Source organism: Amphibalanus amphitrite, unplaced genomic scaffold, assembly GCF_019059575.1.
Source record: "Amphibalanus amphitrite isolate SeventyFive unplaced genomic scaffold, NRLGWU_Aamphi_draft 001213F_arrow, whole genome shotgun sequence".
NCBI classification, from domain to species: domain Eukaryota; kingdom Metazoa; phylum Arthropoda; class Thecostraca; order Balanomorpha; family Balanidae; genus Amphibalanus; species Amphibalanus amphitrite.
The window spans coordinates 112117-130197 of record NW_024882707.1 but is presented as its reverse complement, the minus strand read 5'-3'; the positions used below and the strand labels follow the sequence as shown (position 1 = coordinate 130197).

The window sequence follows — 18081 nt, the reverse complement described above, 5'->3', positions numbered from 1 at the left end:
TCAGAATGGGCGACGCCCAGAAGAAAACAGTGATTTGGTTCATGCATTGCAGAAAAATGCACTAAACGTTATTCACGAAAGGCTAGTGCCAACACATGTTGAGGTTTGTCTTTCTTACAGTAGCGTCAAAAAGTGGGCATCTCTGTTCAATTTTGGTCAACGGATCATTAATGGTCACCCCCGCAGTGGCCAGCCATCAACAGCATTGACTCAAGAAAATATGAAAAATAGGCACTTCTTTGTGAAAAATGACAAATGCTCTGGTCTGGAACAACGCAGCAGAAGTGGAGGTGTCTATAAGGTTCCTCAAAGCCATTCTCCGACAGCGTATTAATATGTTTAAGATCTCTGCAAGATGCATCCCCCGTTTGCTGACTCCAGAGGAAAGGCAAGCTCGAAAGGAGGCGTAACGCGAAAATTTTGGTCCCTATATCAAAGATCCAAAAGAGCTCATTGAACTACTTGTTACCGTGGAGGGATTGTGGGTGTCACACGTTGACCCCAAGGGCGTGACCGAGTTGCACAAGTGGAAGCACACTGAGTAAAGGCCACCAAATGTGTGCGACGTGTTTAAGTCAGACGGCAGGGTGACAGTGGTTGCATTTTGGGAGCCTGGCGGGGCTCTGCTCGTCAACTTTCTAAAACAGGGGCGCATGAATACTACACCTTCCTTCGATAACAGTAGCGAGCAGCAGATATCAAGGAGAGACTAGGGAAGCTGACTAAAAGTGTGCGCCTGATCCAGGACCACGCACCAGCACACATGAGCAGGGTGACGATCAGCGAAGCAGTGAGCTCTGGCCTCGAGTTGTTGCCACAGCCACTTTTTTCTCCGTACCTTGCACCCTCAGGTTGCCACCTCTTCAGCAACATAAGGAAATTGCTTAGCAGTGGCAACTTCGCTGACAGCAAGGAGATAAAAGCAGCCGTCTTGGACGTGCCAGATGCGTCCAAAACCCACTTGGCTATGGAGGCCCAGGGGCCTCTCGCGAAGCGCTGCGCGAAATGTTTTTGTCTTAACGCTGGTTATTTGACTAAATGAACATTTTTGGTCTTATAAGTCGACATCGTATCTCTGCTCCTTCATGGTCGGGCCGAGAACTTTTTGAACGCCCCTCGTATTGTGAAAATGAAGAAGGCGTCTCATGTTGCAGTTCGCAACATTTCATGAAAATATTTTTATGTCGTTACGGTAACGTAAATGTAGATTTACACTTCGAATCGTTACAATTCCTATTATTCTGAGTAACGTAACATCGACTTATCGTTCCTCACGTCACGTTGTAATCGCAGCATAGCATTAATTAAAGTAAACGATGACTTTAAATATTGCTTAAACTTGTTGCTGAACAACCATGAGTCGTACACCGGTTCCCACTCCGAGAAGATGTAGATGTGTAATGTATCTTGACGGAATTCAACAAAATATCGACAATGAAATTTTACTTTTCGCAGACGACACATCTCTCCACGCATCCCACTCAACGACAGGCATATTTACGTCTGGACAACGAGTTGCGTTGGAGAGGCCGGAAATAGTGGCGATTTCAGGACCGCAAGAATGGACCGCCATTGGAATGATTCTTTTTTAAATCGTGCACTGTTTTCGGCCGGAATTTAATAGTTACTACAAAATATTTTGTAATTACGTTTCCACCAAGAATGAATGCCATCAGGGCTAAATTTTTAATACTATTGCATTTTGTCAAGAAGCATATAGTGCTGTTATATTGCAGTTTTAGCGCGTTTGTTACAAAATATGAAGCGAATAAGCGTCAGTGTAATTCATCAACAGTGCCAGAAGTTAACTTAAGGGAAAGCTATACTAATTGCTCTTGTCCATCCACTAAAATTTATTAAATATTTTGCTTTGTGTATTCCAAAAGAAGAGGGAACTATTTCATTTGTGCCTTCATGTCAGAATTGAAGGTGGATCATTAAATTTTCAACGCAGTTTACAAACAAGCATTTGGTCTTTCTCGTTTATAAGCAGTGGCAAAGAAAAGGTTGATCAATCCTGAAGTTCAGTCATCGTACCTCAACTTGGCAGCAAGATCCCCCAAGGACAGAGGATATATTGTATACATGTCCTGTAAATCAAACCAAACAAGCATTTGGTCTTTCTCGTATATAAGCAGTGGTTAAGAAAAGGTTGATCAATCCTGAAGTTCAGTCATCATACCTCAACTTGGCAGCAAGATTCCCCAAGGACAGAGGATATATTGTAAACCTGTCCTGTTAATCAAAACATTTTTGTGCCTTCAAAGGCTTAAGTTATCTGTGGTGTGTTCGGAGTTAGGCTATATGGCCGTTTTTATTGTATGTTTATGTGGAGATTGAATATAATATAACTGTGACCCTGTGCTTGTTTGTATACTTACGGTCAAACAGGGAACAGCACATTCACATAACATACTCACCTAGCAGTTAGCACCTAACTCATAGCTGTACCCTGCAGGATCTGTACTTGTTCATGTCTCGAGCTTTAACAAAGCACTAAAGTAGCTTAGTAATCATTTCCCACATTTTCTGAGCATCTAACATGACATACAGCAGTGCAGAGCAGCTTCAGAGAAGAAACACTTTAAATGCACAGTCTCACACCAGCCACCCAATGAGCCAGTTCCTCAGTTGACTGTTTCCCTGGACACAGCATGGCAATGTGAGCTAACTTTTGGCAAGTTGGAGGTTAGCAGGTACGATTGAGTTAGGGTGAGTACCCTACCTACCTATAACTGGGTGCTACTGCCATGCAGGTCTTGGGTAGGGTGCAAATATGTGTGATGATTGAGGTTAGGTCAGCTGTCAGGTTAGTCAGGTTCAGGTATGCTCATTGCTCAGGTCACATTTTTATGGACATTTGGCAAATTAAAAAACTAACAATCTGATCTTAGGTAAACATACACAACTACTGACTATAGGAAGTAGGAACTGAGCACCTTCCTACTTGTGCCTACATCTCATACCATGTCAAAGTGGAGTTCCTTGGTGGAAGATTACCCTCAGTACTGTTTATCCCAGCCCTGTGAAGAAAACTAATACTTTTAAGCTTTGAGTCACTGCTGGCCATCCACAGGAAGAAACGCTGAGACTGAGAGCTTTGTCATTGTATATTGGACCAATAATGACTATCACGAATGACTATGAATGAACACATAATATGATCACATTGTTGCATGGATTGTCACATTGACAATTTTACTACAATCCTTTTTTCAAGAAATATAGTTATGATGATTTACATCAAAATCAACATAAAGTGGATTTAGTGATCCAAGCTTTCTCCTCCAGTAGCAATGGAATGATCGCCTGTTTCATTTGCCAGACACTGAGTACCTGATGCACATTACAATCTGCATAGCATCTAAGCATAGTAAAACTGCCCAAGTCCATTCATTCTAGATTTTAACTTGATAGTTAGCACTAATTTATCTTGCTGTTGTAAGTTATCATTCAATATTCATACCAATACATCAATATGCGCTCATCAGTCAACATTTTCTGGCATGATCCTGCTCAGCGTGCTCTTCAGTATTGCTCCAAGGTCTGCAATATTATAGCTTGTTTTTGGACAATACCTAAGCTCTTTTAATTTTACTTTTTCTTGCTGATATATGAGCCCGATCAACTTGCGTTTATCAACCAAAATTTCATAACATGTTCAACTTGATATTGATATTGCTCAGTAGTCAGGACCTCTGTCAGCCTCCTGGATACTTCAGATTGTTTTCAGTCAACATGCTTCTTAAATATGATATAAGTCAATCTTAAGGGATTCAAAACATCCAACAAAACGACGTACAAGAGCAAGAAAACCACCAGATAAACTAAAAAATGGGACGACGGTGAAAACAGGGCGCCTGGGGCGATTTGATCAAGGTTCGTTAAATTTACACGTGACGTTTGGGATATAGAAGGCCCATGGAGCGGGAGAAGTTCTAAATGTCACGTGACTAATATGCCCTCCGGCGCCCTGTTTTCACCGGCGTCCAAAAAATGGCCTTGGAACAGAGCGAAGTGGTGCTCCATTTGTTTGTTTACATTGATTGTAGTGCTGATGTATTTTTAGGACTCTGAACGTCGGCTTATAAAAAAAAAATGAAACGTTTTTGCAAAAGTTGTAAGGCAAGTAATTTATTTATCTGAAAGAACTAAAATATTCAAAAGCCAAACACTATGAAATACATGAATCGGAACGAAAAAGTAACCCAAAAATCCAGCCTAATCACCGGCTCCTAAAACTGCAACACAATCGGCACTTTTCCCCGCAACTCGTTGTCCAGACGTAAATATGCCAACGGCAGACCTCCACGACGTAGAACTTTCACTTCAACGCGACCTTGACGAAATATATAAGTATGGCAGAAAATGGGCAATTACATTCAACACAACAAAGACAGTCCAGCAAACATTTTCACGAAGAAATAATTTCACAGCACCACGTCTCACATTTGGTAGGAATCCCATACCCATTCATGAAAACCACACTCATCTGGGATTAACGTTCTCCAATGACCTACATTTTCACCATCACATCAACAAAATTTGTAAAAAGGTCAACAAATCACTAAGCCCACTATATCCAATTGCACAGTACGTACCCAGGCCCATTCTCGACCAAATTTATAAGACGTATATCAGACCATACTTCGACTATTGCGACACAGTATACGACGGACATATCACGACACACGACGCCATGCGACTCGAGAGACTACAAAACAGAGCGGCAAGACTCGTGACAGCAACCTTATTTAGAACACCGACTGACAAGCTTTTACTCGACTTAGGGTGGGATAGACTATCGACGAGAAGACGCATGCATAGAATAACACTTTATCACACATTCAACAGCCACGAAGAGTACACACCACAATATATTAAAAATACAATGCCTCACACACGCGCTGAAAACACCGGACGAGTCTTAAGAAATGCCAGTACACATACAACAACACCTAGCCGGACCACTTCGTACCATAATTCATTTTTTCCATTAACGGCTAAACACTGGAATGATCTCCCCGAAACCATCCGATCCCTGCCACGAACATCCTTCAAAAAGACCATTTCTGAGCGGCTGGGGGTGACCAAGCCTCCGAAATTTTATGAAACTGGGTCTAAATTGGGAAATATTTTACACACAAGACTAAGAACCGGAATGAGTCACCTGAACTCTCATCTCTTCCAAATTCAAAAAAGTGAAACATCAATGTGTGCTTGTGGCTTTCCAAACGAGAACGTTCGGCATTATATCCTTGACTGTCCACTCTACGAACCACTAAGGCTAGAAATGTTTCAAACTATTTCTTATCAAATAGGTATTGAGCTAAATGAAATTTCTCCGAAGCAAAAACTTGACTTCCTTATTCACGGTGAAACTCTGGACGATGAGAGCGGCTGCGCGGTCGCACATCTCTTTCAAAAATTCATTTTATCATCAAACCGGTTTACAGAACACTAAATTCAACACCAAGATACCACCTTGATCTAGGTTGTCAGGCTGCGGTTGGACGTGGCGCTCCGGGCTGACCGTGCGGTGGCTCGCGCACGCTTCTTTACTGCTCGGTGTCTGTCGTGGCGGCGACAGCCAACTCGTATGCTTTGAGTTTTGCCTATCAAATGTTTTCTGTATATTAAGTTCAGGATCTCATCTGGTATGTTTTTGTCTGTTTGTTTGTATTTTCTTCTTCCAGAGTGATGCTCAAACTCAAGCGCTTTGCGCTTTTGCATCCCTCTGCTGCATTCTTCCGGAATCTTTCTGTCTCTGATAATAAACATTGTGTGTGTGTGTGTGTGTGTGTGTGTGTGTGTGTGTGTGTGTGTGTGTGTGTGTGTGTGTGTGTGTGTGTGTGTGTGTGTGTGTGTGTGTGTGTGTGTGTGTGTGTGTGTGTGTGTGTGTGTGTGTGTGAAGAGGAGACAGAGTGAGACGCGCTCCAGTTCGTTATGGTTTCGAAGACGACGAACGGGAGAGCAGCAATGAAGCCGGGGCCATGAGTGTTTGCCCATCAGTCTCGATGTCGTCGAAAGCTTCATCACGCAGATCTGCTGAGTTAAGATTGAGACAACTACAGCAGGAGCAAGCACTACAAAGAAAACACGAAGAAAACTTAAGAGCGCTGGAGCTGTTGAGAGCCCAACATGATGTAGAAAGGGCTGTGCTCGAAGAGGAAGAGGAGACAAACGAGGAGAGGCCGAGCATTTTGCCATCTACCACACTTGAAAATCGTGAAGACATCGGTCCGTCAGTGGCTGATTCGAGCCGAGCTGAGTGTCCCGCTCGCCTGGGAAATGCAAGCCAACAAGCCAACAAGCCTGTGAATATCACGATTACTGAGGCTCCTAAGTTAGATGTACTGTGTTTTGACGGTGATGTGGCACACTACCCACTGTTCAAACGGCAAGTCAACGAGGCACTGGAAAGCGGCCTATTTTCCGAAGCCAAGATCGTGTCTCCCCTCAAAGAGAGGCTGAAAGGGGAGGCATTTAATGCCGTGCACGGTGCCGTCCTGGCTGGAGTCTCTCTGACGCGCATTCTACACGTCTTAGATTCCAGATTCGGAAACAAACTGCGCGTAACTCAAGCTGTAACGAGAAAACTCCTAGAACGATCAAAAATGAGTGTCATGGATGTTGAAGAACTCGCTCGCTTCAGCACAGAGGTATACAACGCGATAGCAGTCCTCGAATCGATGGGAAGCGAAAACGAAATGAACAACTTTCGAACGATCAGCCTGCTCGTAGAGAAGCTGCCTCTGGACAGTCAGCATGCATGGGGCTCATACGCAAGACAGCGTGCGGACGAACACGGTGACGTCACCTGCCGCACCTTCTGTGACTTTCTGGAGGAGCACGCTCAAGACCGGCAATTCAGCGCCGTTCGCGCTGAGCTCGGCAGCCGAGAACCTACCCGGAAGCCACGCCCACTACCCAGAAAAGTAAGGCAGAGTTACGCGATGGACAGCGCTGCTGAAGTGGGTCGTGTGGCCGCGACAGACGCAACCAGTCCCAGTGGGCAAGGAACACGGAGTCGAGTGCAGGTCTCGTGCTACTTTTGTAAGCAGCCCCATTGGATTTCGCGCTGCAAAGCTTTCCAAGAGCTGACCGGTGACCGGAGATGGAAGTGGACCGAGTCAAACAGCGTCTGTGTGCGGTGTTTGAGTACGTCACATCGCACGCAGCAGTGTCATAGACAACTGCCATGTGGCGTCGACGGCTGCAAAGAAAAACATCACGCTCTGCTACACACCAAGCCGCATACGACAGCGGTAGTGGGCACGGTGAACGCCGATCGTAAAGTTATACTGATGAAGACGGTGGTGGTACGTGTTCACGGACCGAGCGTCACAAGACAGTGCGTGGCTTACTTAGACGAAGGTAGTTCCCTGACACTAATCGAGAGTGATTTGGCAGAAGAACTGGGACTTGACACGAAGCCGGACAAGATGAGAATTAGGACGATGACCGGCGTCACAGAGCACGAAGTTGGAAAACTCGACCTTCTCGTCAGCAGCGTCGAAACAGGAAACGAGTTTGAGCTGAAGGATGCCGTAGCCATCAACAAGCTGGAACTGAGCAGAAGCCCAGTGACTATGACGGACCTCGCTAAAAAGTATCCCCGGCTCGAAACTATGGCGATACCTTATCTCGATGAGGCTCCTCGAATGATCATCGGGATGGACAACGCTGAGCTCATCGCCACAAGACAGCTGCGGCGAACGACGAAAAATGGTCCTCTGCTGCAGAAGACCCTCCTCGGCTGGACAGTGACAGGGCGGGCCCTGGCCGCTGTCACTGTTACTGACGAGCAAGTGCAGTTCATCCGGCGGCATGAAGATGACTGCACCCTATTGGACGAGACGTTTCGAGCCAGCTGGGCTACTGAGTCGTTTGGCTGTGTGTACGACAAAGATACACCTGACAGTCCAGAAGACCGCCGAGCAGAGTCCACTCTTCAACAAGAAGTGTTCCACAATGGAGAGCGCTGGGTCGCGCCCATTCTGCTGCGAGATTCGCAGGCCGTGTTTCCTCCCAGCCGGACGATGGCTGAGAGGAGAGCTAAGACTCTGGAAAGAAAACTGGACAAAACTGAAAAGTCAGGAGATGGAAAATCAGCCAAACTGGTGTACGAAAAAATGGACGAAATGATAAGAAACGGACACTTCCGGAGACTAAGCACGGAAGAGGCAGCCAAAGAAACTGACCGCACATGGTACCTTCCCTTGCTAGCAGTCACTAACAAGATGAAGCCGGAAAAGGTACGACTGGTTCTCGATGCCGCCGCGAGGAGTCGGGACAGATGTCTCAACGACTATCTCATGAGAGGACCGGACTTCTCCAACTCCATTCCTGGAATCATCTGCAGATGGCGTGAAAAGCCATCAATCGCCGTGACTTCCGACGTCAAGGCCATGTTCTCGCAAATTCTCGTGCGGAACCAGGATCGAGCTTGTCTGCGGTTCCTATGGAGAGGACGCCGCCGGACGGGACCAGTGGACACTTACGAGTCACAAGTCGTTATCTTTGGCGCAAAATCTTCACCGGCTGTCGCTGGATACTGCTTCAGGGAGACGGGCAAACGATTCGGAAGCCAACTTCCACACGTGATGGACGCTATTGAAAACTGTACGTACGTGGACGACATCATATACAGCGTCAACACGGAAAATGAGGCGATCAAATTCATTGAAGACATGACTTCGACCCTGGCTCAAGGAGGGTTCGAACTGAGTGATTGGACTTTGTGGTACCAAAAGTTGTAGTATGAATACAATGGTTTTATTCAACTAAATTCGACCGATATGAGTGTGCACCTGAGGACGAAACAGAAATAACAGATGTTAGCGAGAGCACCACATTCGACAGTAATGGGTGGTTTATCACATTTTCCCCCGCTGTGTTAAAGACACGAGTAGGCAGAAATCGAGTAGCAATGTAACGAACAAAAGACAAGAGTAGGCAGAAATCGAGCAGCTATGTAACGAACAACGCAACAGGCGTCTTTGTACACGTTTGCATAAGCTAAGGCGCACGTCTGGCTTCGATGAGCGCCTCAGTACACGCTCTTATATGTTAAGGCGCACCACTGGCTTCCTTGTCCGGTTAGACCGACGCACTTCGGTCGCCGGTTCTGACTCGCTCGGTGGCGGCGCGCTTGAGGGTCCCGGGACCGCTTCTGACTCGTACGATGGCGGCGCACTTGAGGGCACCGGGGACTGGCGGCTCGAGAGCGGCGTGCTCGAGGGCTCCGAACGGATGCCCGGGGACCCCGGCTCGCCCGCTTCCTCTCCCTTCTCGTTTCCTTGTTGCTGTGCACAACCGCCGGGGGCGAGATCTCGCACAGAGACCGTGTCGACCTTGCCGCCGGGATAGCGCACGAAAGCGTAGTGCGGGTTCGCCTCCAGGAGTTCGACTGGCTCGACTGGTAGGTCAAGCTTTCCGCGGACGTATTTCTTCAAGAGAACCTGCCCGGGGTTGAGGAGCCAGGACGGTAGAGAAGCTCCCGTCGCAGACCGCCGCTGGAAACAGAACATCCTTTCGTGTGGGGTGGCATTTGTTGCTGTGCACAACAGAGACCGGATAGAATGCAAGACGTCAGGCAGGACGGCGTCCCATTGTCCTCTGCTCAACTTCCTGCTCTCCATAGCGAGTTGAACGGCACGCCAGATGGTGCCGTTAAGCCGCTCACATTGTGAGTTGCCTTCGGGGTGGTACGGTGTCGTGCGACTCGTGGCGATCCCCAGTCCTGTCAGGAAGGATCGAAGCTCAGCTGACATGAAAGCTGAACCGCGGTCGGAGTGCACATATGCCGGCATCCCGAAGATGGAGAAGAGATGAGTGAGGCATTTGATCACGGTGGCGGTTGTCATGTCCCGGCACGGATAGGCGAACGGGAACCGAGAGAACTCATCGATCATAGTGAGGATGTACTGGTTGCCGTTCGGACTTGGGGGTAGGGGACCTTTGAAGTCCACGTTGATTCTTTCGAATGGAGATGTAGCCTTCACCAGCTTCGCGGAGGTGGCCCTGAAGAAGTTCGGCTTACATCGACAGCAGACCGGGCAGTTGGAGGTGACGCGGCGCACGTCATCCACGGAGTAGGGCAGATTCTTGCTGCGCACGAAGTGCAGCAACCTTGCTACTCCGGGGTGAACGAGAGACTCGTGCAGCTGCTCCAGGGCCGGATGTGAGGCGGCTGCGCAGTGGGCGCGGCTGAACGTATCAGCAGGAATGTTTTCTCGTCCTGGTCGGTACTTGATGGTGTACGAGAGTGGCGAGAGCTCGATTCTCCAGCGTAGAATCTTTTCATTCTTGATCTTGCTCGACACTTTGTTGTCGAACATGAAACTCACGCTTCTTTGGTCAGTGAGCAGGTTGAAGTGGTGGGTTAGGAAGTGCCTCCACTTTCTGATAGACTCCACGATGGCGTAGGCCTCCTTTTCGACGATGCTGTGACGCTTCTCGGCTTCGTTCAGAGTGCGTGAGAAGAAGGCCACAGGACGCTCGTCTTGGGTAAGAGTCGCTGCGATGGCTTCGTCGGAAGCGTCTGTTTCGATGGTGAATGGGGCGTCATCTCTGATGACGGCGACGACCGCTTGTGAGATGTCCTTCTTCAGCTGCTGGATAGCCGCTCTGCAGTCGGGATTCAGAGGGAACGACGATGCAGAGATGAGGGGACGGATCTTCTCAGAGTATGAGGGGATCCATCTGGCGTAGTACGCGAACAGGCCGATGAGCCGTTGCAGAGACTTCTTGTCGCGAGGTTCCGGCAGCTCTTGAAGTGGACGCAGTCGTTCGGGGTCCGGTCTCAGCTGGCCTCGCTGGATGGAATACCCGAGGATATTCACCGTCTCCAGGCCGATCTTGCACTTGCTTCTGTTCAGCGTGAGGTGGAGCGCATCGGCAACCTCCCAGAAGCGCCGGAGGTTCTCATCGTGCTCCTCCCTCGTCTGGCCACAGATGGTCAGGTCGTCCAGATAAGCATAGGTCTCCTTCAAGTTGTTGGCCGCGATGATGTCATTCATGACGCGCTGGAAGGCGGCTGCGCCGTTCGTCACCCCCATGGGGATTCGCTTGAATTGGTACAGCTTTCCTGCCGCTTGGAACGCTGTGTAGGGTCTCTCAGATGCGTCGATCTCGATTTGGTAGTAGGCGCTGGAGAGGTCGAGGACGCTGAAGAAGCTGTTTTTCCCGACCTTGTTGACGAGCTCGCCGATGTTCGGCAGAGGATACGCGTCCAGTTCAGTGAATCTGTTGATATTCTGAGAGAAGTCAACGACCATCCTTTTCTTCTTGTTCTCCGTGTGTGTGACGACAACTTGGGCACGCCAGGGTGAGCGACTTGGCTCGATGACGCCCTCGTTTAGCAGACGTTGAACTTCGTTCTCGATGAACTTCTCGTCCACGTGGCTGAAGTGTCGTGCTCTGGTCGCGATGGGATGGCAGTCGGGGGTGAGGTTGCTGAAGAGCCTCGGGGATGCCGCTTGACTGACTTTCATCTGCGCGAGATTGCAGATACTGAGCTCGGGTTCGTCGCCACCGAGCTCCAGGGTTACACCCTCGTGTCTTCGGAGGAACGGCATGCCGAGAATGACGTCCGTGCAGAGATCCGGGAGGATGGACAGTTCGACCTCTCGGTACTCCCGATCGTCAACGGTCACGGTTGACACGCAGTATCCTCGCACCTGTGTTGAGAGACTGGACGATGCCATGGAGACTTTAGACGATCGTGGCAGCACCCTCATGCCGAGTGCGGGGACGAGCTTTGCGCTGATGAAGTTGTCAGAGCTCCCTGTGTCGATGAGAGCTGTAACCTGACGCCCGTTGACTCTCGCGCTCACTGTTGCTGGCGCGTGAGTAGCGGCGGCAGAGCTTGAGGCTGCGAGCGTGGGCGAGAGCTCCGGCTGGCGAGGTTCTTCAGGGTAGGACTCGTACTCCTCCTGTACGGCCGACGCGTTAGCCACCGACTTGGAGCGGCACACCTTCTGCCAATGTCCGGATTTGCCGCACTTCCCACAGGTTGAGTTTCTTGCAGGACAGGCTGCTCGTGGGTGGCGTTTTAGTCCGCAGAAGAAACACGGAGATTGTGAGGCTGCAGCTACGGAAGCGTCTGCAGTTGGAGATGCGGCGGAGGCTGCGACTGGATCGACCCGTACCGTCGGGGACAGGTAGGATTCCGCGTTTCGTGCGGCTTGCTCCAGTGACCGCGCTTGTTGGACCGCTTGGTCTAGGGTCAGAGTCTGGTTTTCCAGTAGTCTGGTTCTCATGCTGGCGTTCCTCAGGCCCCTGATGAAGGCATCGCGCACGAATGCCGCGCGATGCTCTATGGCTGTGACGGCGGCGAAGTTACAGTCACCCGCCAGGTTGTTCAAGGCCAGAAGGAACTCGTCGATGTTTTCTTCTGGCTTTTGGTGCCTCGTTGACAGCAGGTGCCGCGCATAGATTTCGTTTGGCGTCTTCAGATATGCAGCGTCGAGTTGCTTCAGGGCTGCATCGTACGTCTGACAGTCTTGAATCACGTCCACGACTTCTGGTCCGATATGGAGGAAGAGTAGTTCGAGCTTGTCAGGATTGTGACTTTCGATAGTCGTCAAGAAGTACTTAAATCCTCGGAGCCAGAGCTTCCATTTCTTGTGAGCTTGAGGATCGTTTGGAGGGACGTCGAACTTGTCTGGTCTGGCGATCCTCTCCATGTCTTGTCATGAATGGGGATGTTCGGCTTATTTCCTCACCAGGTGGCAGCACTGCCTTCTTTGGACACAGAAACTGTGGCGGCGAATGCGCCCAAGGCCCTATATACCAGGTAGGGTCGTCCGGCGATTCTACCTTTTCGTGACGTCAGCTCGTGACGTCATTTGGAGTCAAGTCTCGAAGCCCCGTTCAATCCCCATGTAAATGAGCGATTTTCGAAGCACTGTAGAATGAAGTCTGCACAAGATATATCAAACCTAAGTATCTTATCTGAAAGAGCAGACAATTTTCTGCAAGTTATCTATTACGTGTTTTTCGCTAAATCTTTTGCTTTTTTCACAAAAGCGTAAAATGTCCCCCCATGTCTCCGCAGCCTCCCTGCCGCCGGCCGCCGCGCGGTCGCGGTAGTGTAGTGGTTAGCGTGCCCGCGCAATATTCCAAAGGTCCCGAGTTCGAATCTTTGCGGTGCGGAACTTTAATTGCAATTCCAAGCTGAATATACGCACATCCATAATAAATTATTATTCGTATAGCTAAACTGTCACCAAGCTATCCATATAAATTGACTTCACCCAAAATATCGGCAAGATTCTACATAGGCGCGGGAGCCGGGGGGGCAGTGGGGGCAGCTTGCCCCCCCAACTCTGGGGCCGTGGGGGCGGTGCCCCCACAGCTTTGAGACGGAATACCACACTTTTTTTGCAAATGTTTTCTTTTTTGTTGAAAAAGCCGAGGGGTGAAAAATAAGTGGCCTAAAACCGGTGAGAAAACTAGATTTGGGGGTACCCTAGGTTAATCTCTATTATGGTGTGCCCCCCCCCAGTCGGAAAGTAGTTCCCGCGCCCCTGAGGCGGCTTGGACTGCCGCGTGCGTTAGGCTCCGCCCATAGCTCCGCCCACATGCGTGACGTCATTCGTGTTAGTGGACACACGCGGAGATAGGGGACGACATGGGCCTGAATGCGCCACTGTGTTTTGCACTGTGTGGAGCCCGTGCGGTGTCGGTCCGAGGGACTGAATTTCGGTGAATTTGATAGCAATTGATTTGAATTTTGCTCAGATGGGTTGTGAATTTATATTCGGCAAGTGTCACAAACATGGAAAGGCAAGTTTACAAAGGACAGGAGACTTAGAAAGGCTTCAATTGACGTAGCCGAAGAGAGGCGAGAAGCCGAAGATAGACCGACTCCAAACGGTAATTCCATCGATGTAACACGTTTCCCGACATTTTTTTATGGCGAGCATAACTAAGAGCATAAAATAATATAACTTAACTCATAGCTTTATCTTGTATTGCCCATATGAAGTAATTTACTTGTATAAGTTTATGGGCATATCAATGTAGGAAATTGACCTGCCCTTTGAGAAAGGCATTAAAAGATGATACATGCTGCTGAGAATGATTATATAAATTCAATCCATTTTTATAAGATTCATTGCAAGCATTTTAGCAGTGTTCTACTTTGTCTGGTACCAAAGATATTGTATGCAGATAAAGATTATGATGGAAAAAGACAAAATGATCTATTTTGACACCAGCAACCAGGAGGTATATGTAATAGAACACTAAGCTACCTACTATTTATGAATTGTTACAAGTATTGATCATCCTACATGGTGTTACAGGTGCCCAGTGCAATCATGCTTCTGGTGCGGAGTTGTCAGGATGGAGTCGGAGGAATCAAGGAAGGCAGAGGACCTGCGTATGAAGGAACCAGCCCTGCGGATGAAGTTCTGAGGTACATACAGAGGGATCCCACTGAAAGACCAGGTAGGAGTTGGTGAACAGCTTGTGCACTGCAGTATATCATCCAGAAGTAACTGATAGCCTTTCTTGCAAAATGTTTTTTTTTTAACTCATCACCACCCAAAGCTACTCATTATTGATATAATATCTTCATTTCATCAGGTAAAAATTGTTTACTCTAAGTTTTGATTCACACTGAAGTGAACACTTTTTTAGAATATTCACTCAGCTTTTTAGCAACTAAATACGGGCAAGTTGTTTGCTGTTTTTTTAAAATAAATTTTCACCTTCTGGAATATTTGTATAGGTAACTGCAATAAAAGTGCATTTCAAAATTGCAAATAATTTGTGAAAAGTTCATGGGTCTTGATGATGTCACTGTATCCAGTTCATCATATCAGATTTCAACTGTGCTTAAACTGCAATGTTTTGCTAATTGCTTCAGTATATAATGTCCTTTTATCCATGCATGTTAAACATATGTATCTCATTATGACTTGCCAAGATCTTTCCCTACTGTCTTATGCCATTTTTCATTTCTTCACAGGTGCGATGCTGCATTGATAAGATCCAGATTCAAGAGCATGGATGCTACCAGGTCCTGTGATCTGAAGTTACCAGTGTCACTGCTGCTACAAATGACATCAGCAACACTTCCTTTGGTGAAAGTTTAGAGGAGCAAACAGTTGGTGCTCTGTGTAGTCAAGCAGTGGAGTTTTGCTACAATCATAAAGTTGATTAAGGTGTCAATTTTTGCTCTGGCTTCTGGGACTGCATTGCAATCTATGCTAGTGTTCAACATTTCGTGTCCTAGTATCACTGATGCATAGTGTGTTGCATCGAGAGGCAGCAAACTGTGAGGTATTTTCTAGTGATAAAGAACTGCATGCCTTAAGCAATTGTTGAAGGTGACAAGTGGTGAATGGTAGGGCTCAGCCACTCAGTTCCTTCCTTCAAAAGCTATCAATCAGCTCTAGAAGAGTAGTCATAGCAATGCTTCATATGTGAAGGCTACTTGCCTAAACAGAACATTGTGGATTTGTTAAGTACCCCTTTATTACAAGTTTGTGCCCATTACAAGCCAAGCTTAGTTAACTTAGTTTGTTGCAAGTTTTCCAGGCAGCTTTCACACTTGTGTCGCTAAATATTAAACTTTAACTGATAGACCGACGAGATATTGTCCATTTCGCATCATATTGTAATCAGTCAGTCGTGTTGGTAGTAGGTACAGTCTGTCTTAAAAGTACCGCGCAAAGTGACGGTGGATCCATCAAGCCTGACCGAGGAAGGGCCTGCTATAATTTGAAAGTCACCGAACCAATGGACCTTGGGAACGGACGAGGATGTCATATAGAGCCACGCAGAAATCGCCGGTGATTCATTGCCCATCATTACAGAATGAACGCATGCCGGATGAAGGGTTTAGTCAATAGTCTGTACAAACTACAGGGATGTGATTGACTTATCTGACAGTGACGAGCGCTACAGGTCAACTTAAGACCGTAGGTATGCGTTCTTGTCATGTAATGTGTGCTGTAAATCGATTGTTTCATGCGTGTGAATATATGTCTGAATGTAATAAGGTTTTTAATTTCAACTGTGTAAGTTAAATTATGTGATAACATCGTATCATTCGTGCTCCGTAGCTTTTGGTGACCACTCGATCGGCTCCCTTTCCTTCCGCTCTATGACGATGTAGTAGTTTGCCTTCCACACGCGTCATTGTCTTCCTAATATCGAAATCAACTGTAGCTACTCATTTTAGCAAAATGATGAACCTGAAAAAGACATGAAACGCAGTTCCCGTTCGGGGCGCGTCGGCCGCCGTCGCCGCCCGCAGTGTTATCCCCGGCCCGGCCGGCGCACACTGGGCCGGGGGTCCGGAAAAGTGCTAGAAATTAGTTGTGATTGAGTTGTTGATCTCAGTGACAAGCAAACATGCTAAAAACGAAGTGGGGCTGCTTAACCCTCGCCGGACCTATTGTCGGACCCCCCACCCCCTCGGCCGGCCGAGGGGGGAGGGTTGGTACGACCCCTTTTTGCCGTTTCGCCCCTAATGGAGCTAGAGCCTCGCGGAAAAAACAAGCGTGTGCGCCGTTTCAAGGCGGAACGATTGATACCCAATTTTAAGGTCCCAGGTCAACCGGTAACCTCTGAGGTGAAGTCAAAAAGCCCAAGGTAGGGTTTGGTTTTTGGCAAATAATTTCGCAAAAAATGGCCGCAGAGCAGCGATTTTGGCACCATCGTGTTCGCCTGGCTTAGGCGCGTCGAATGGTATACTTTTTGTTCGGGTGAGGTCAACTTAAGGTATTGACCTCGAGTCAAGGTCAGTTCAGAGCCCATCAGGCCACGAACTTAATCGAAGGAGGTCGTATCGCATATCATTCGATTCGGGAGGTCTTCCCGAGTGCATTGGTGGCTTTCCCGAGTCGCTGGCTCAATTTGATCATGAGTTATTGACGAGAAACTCCTATGACCGGTGTGACGTCATAAATGACGTCACGGAAGGTCAACAATGCAAAAGTAAAGCATCGGATCTTGCAAGGAGTGCACGAAATCACGATTCCGTGTGCTTTAGATAGTTTGAAATCATTCCATGCGCAAAAACAACAGTTTCCTTATTTCCCCATTCACTTTTAATGGTGAGGTCACGTGACCTCGAAGAGTAGCAGGCATTAGCAAAAATTGCGAGTAGGGCATGACAGAAAGATGATTGGTGGTTTGTATGGCATGGCCATTTTTAGCGGCTCGAAATAACATTTCTCAAAAAGTCTAACTAAAGAGCAAGTTGTTGTTAATTATCACTGACTTGTGTTTAGGGGTTAATAATGACTGATTTTTTTAGTTTGGCCCAGAAATGTTGACAGCATTGTGTGCGTTGATCAATTCTGAGCTCAGGGACATATATTTTATTTAGATTATAAGCGTTTGTTTTTCACAACTTCCAGCGTTTTAAAGAGCGTCGGGCCTTCAGTAGAGCGGCGAGGTGACAATTGCCCCTACATCATGTGGTTTACTGGCGCATATCTCGAAAAGTAGCAGGGAAAAGCAGCAAAGCACCTATATGGAACAAAAGATGAGTAATCAGAGGCTAGTATAAAATGTTCATTTTTAGCCGCTCGAAATAACGTTTTTATAAAAGTCTAATAAAAAAATTGGATATGATTTTAAATTACGTCTTGCAGCTGCTTGCAAACAGCTAGCTTATCTTGCAGAAAAGCAATGCAATATGTCAGAATGATGTTGGCACAGTGAACAACAGTGCCCTGAACTAGTCTGACAGGAAATTTCGTTCAAAACGACGATTGGTCAACTAATAAATTACCACTAAAGTTCATCATTAAAATCGGTAAATGTGGTGCCCTATAGAGAGTCTAAATTGTCTTGTGTTTGGTGACAACTGACGACCTCAATTTTGACCTTAGGGCAAAACTAGCATCGGAATCGTATTCTTCGATCAATTTGGGATTAAATGATACCTATTTTGTTCATATTGCGGACAGTTAGTTTGGGGGAATTTCTAGCGCTTTTTCAGGCTGCCGGCCTACAGTGCGGCGCCCGGCCGGCGCGCTGTGTCCAAAGCATACGGTGCTGCCACCTGGCGAGACTTTTCGGAACTCTTAGCGCGAACATCCCCATTTAGTT

The 18081-nt window shown here is 47.6% G+C and overlaps 1 long non-coding RNA gene across 1 annotated transcript; it reads left to right on the top strand.

The window, feature by feature from the left end:
- Positions 1-13675: 13675 nt before the first annotated feature.
- LOC122371172 lies at positions 13676-16015 on the top strand. Its single transcript, XR_006254685.1, has 3 exons — positions 13676-13884; positions 14316-14460; positions 14984-16015. It is a non-coding gene; the product is annotated as an uncharacterized LOC122371172 (long non-coding RNA).
- Positions 16016-18081: the final 2066 nt, after the last annotated feature.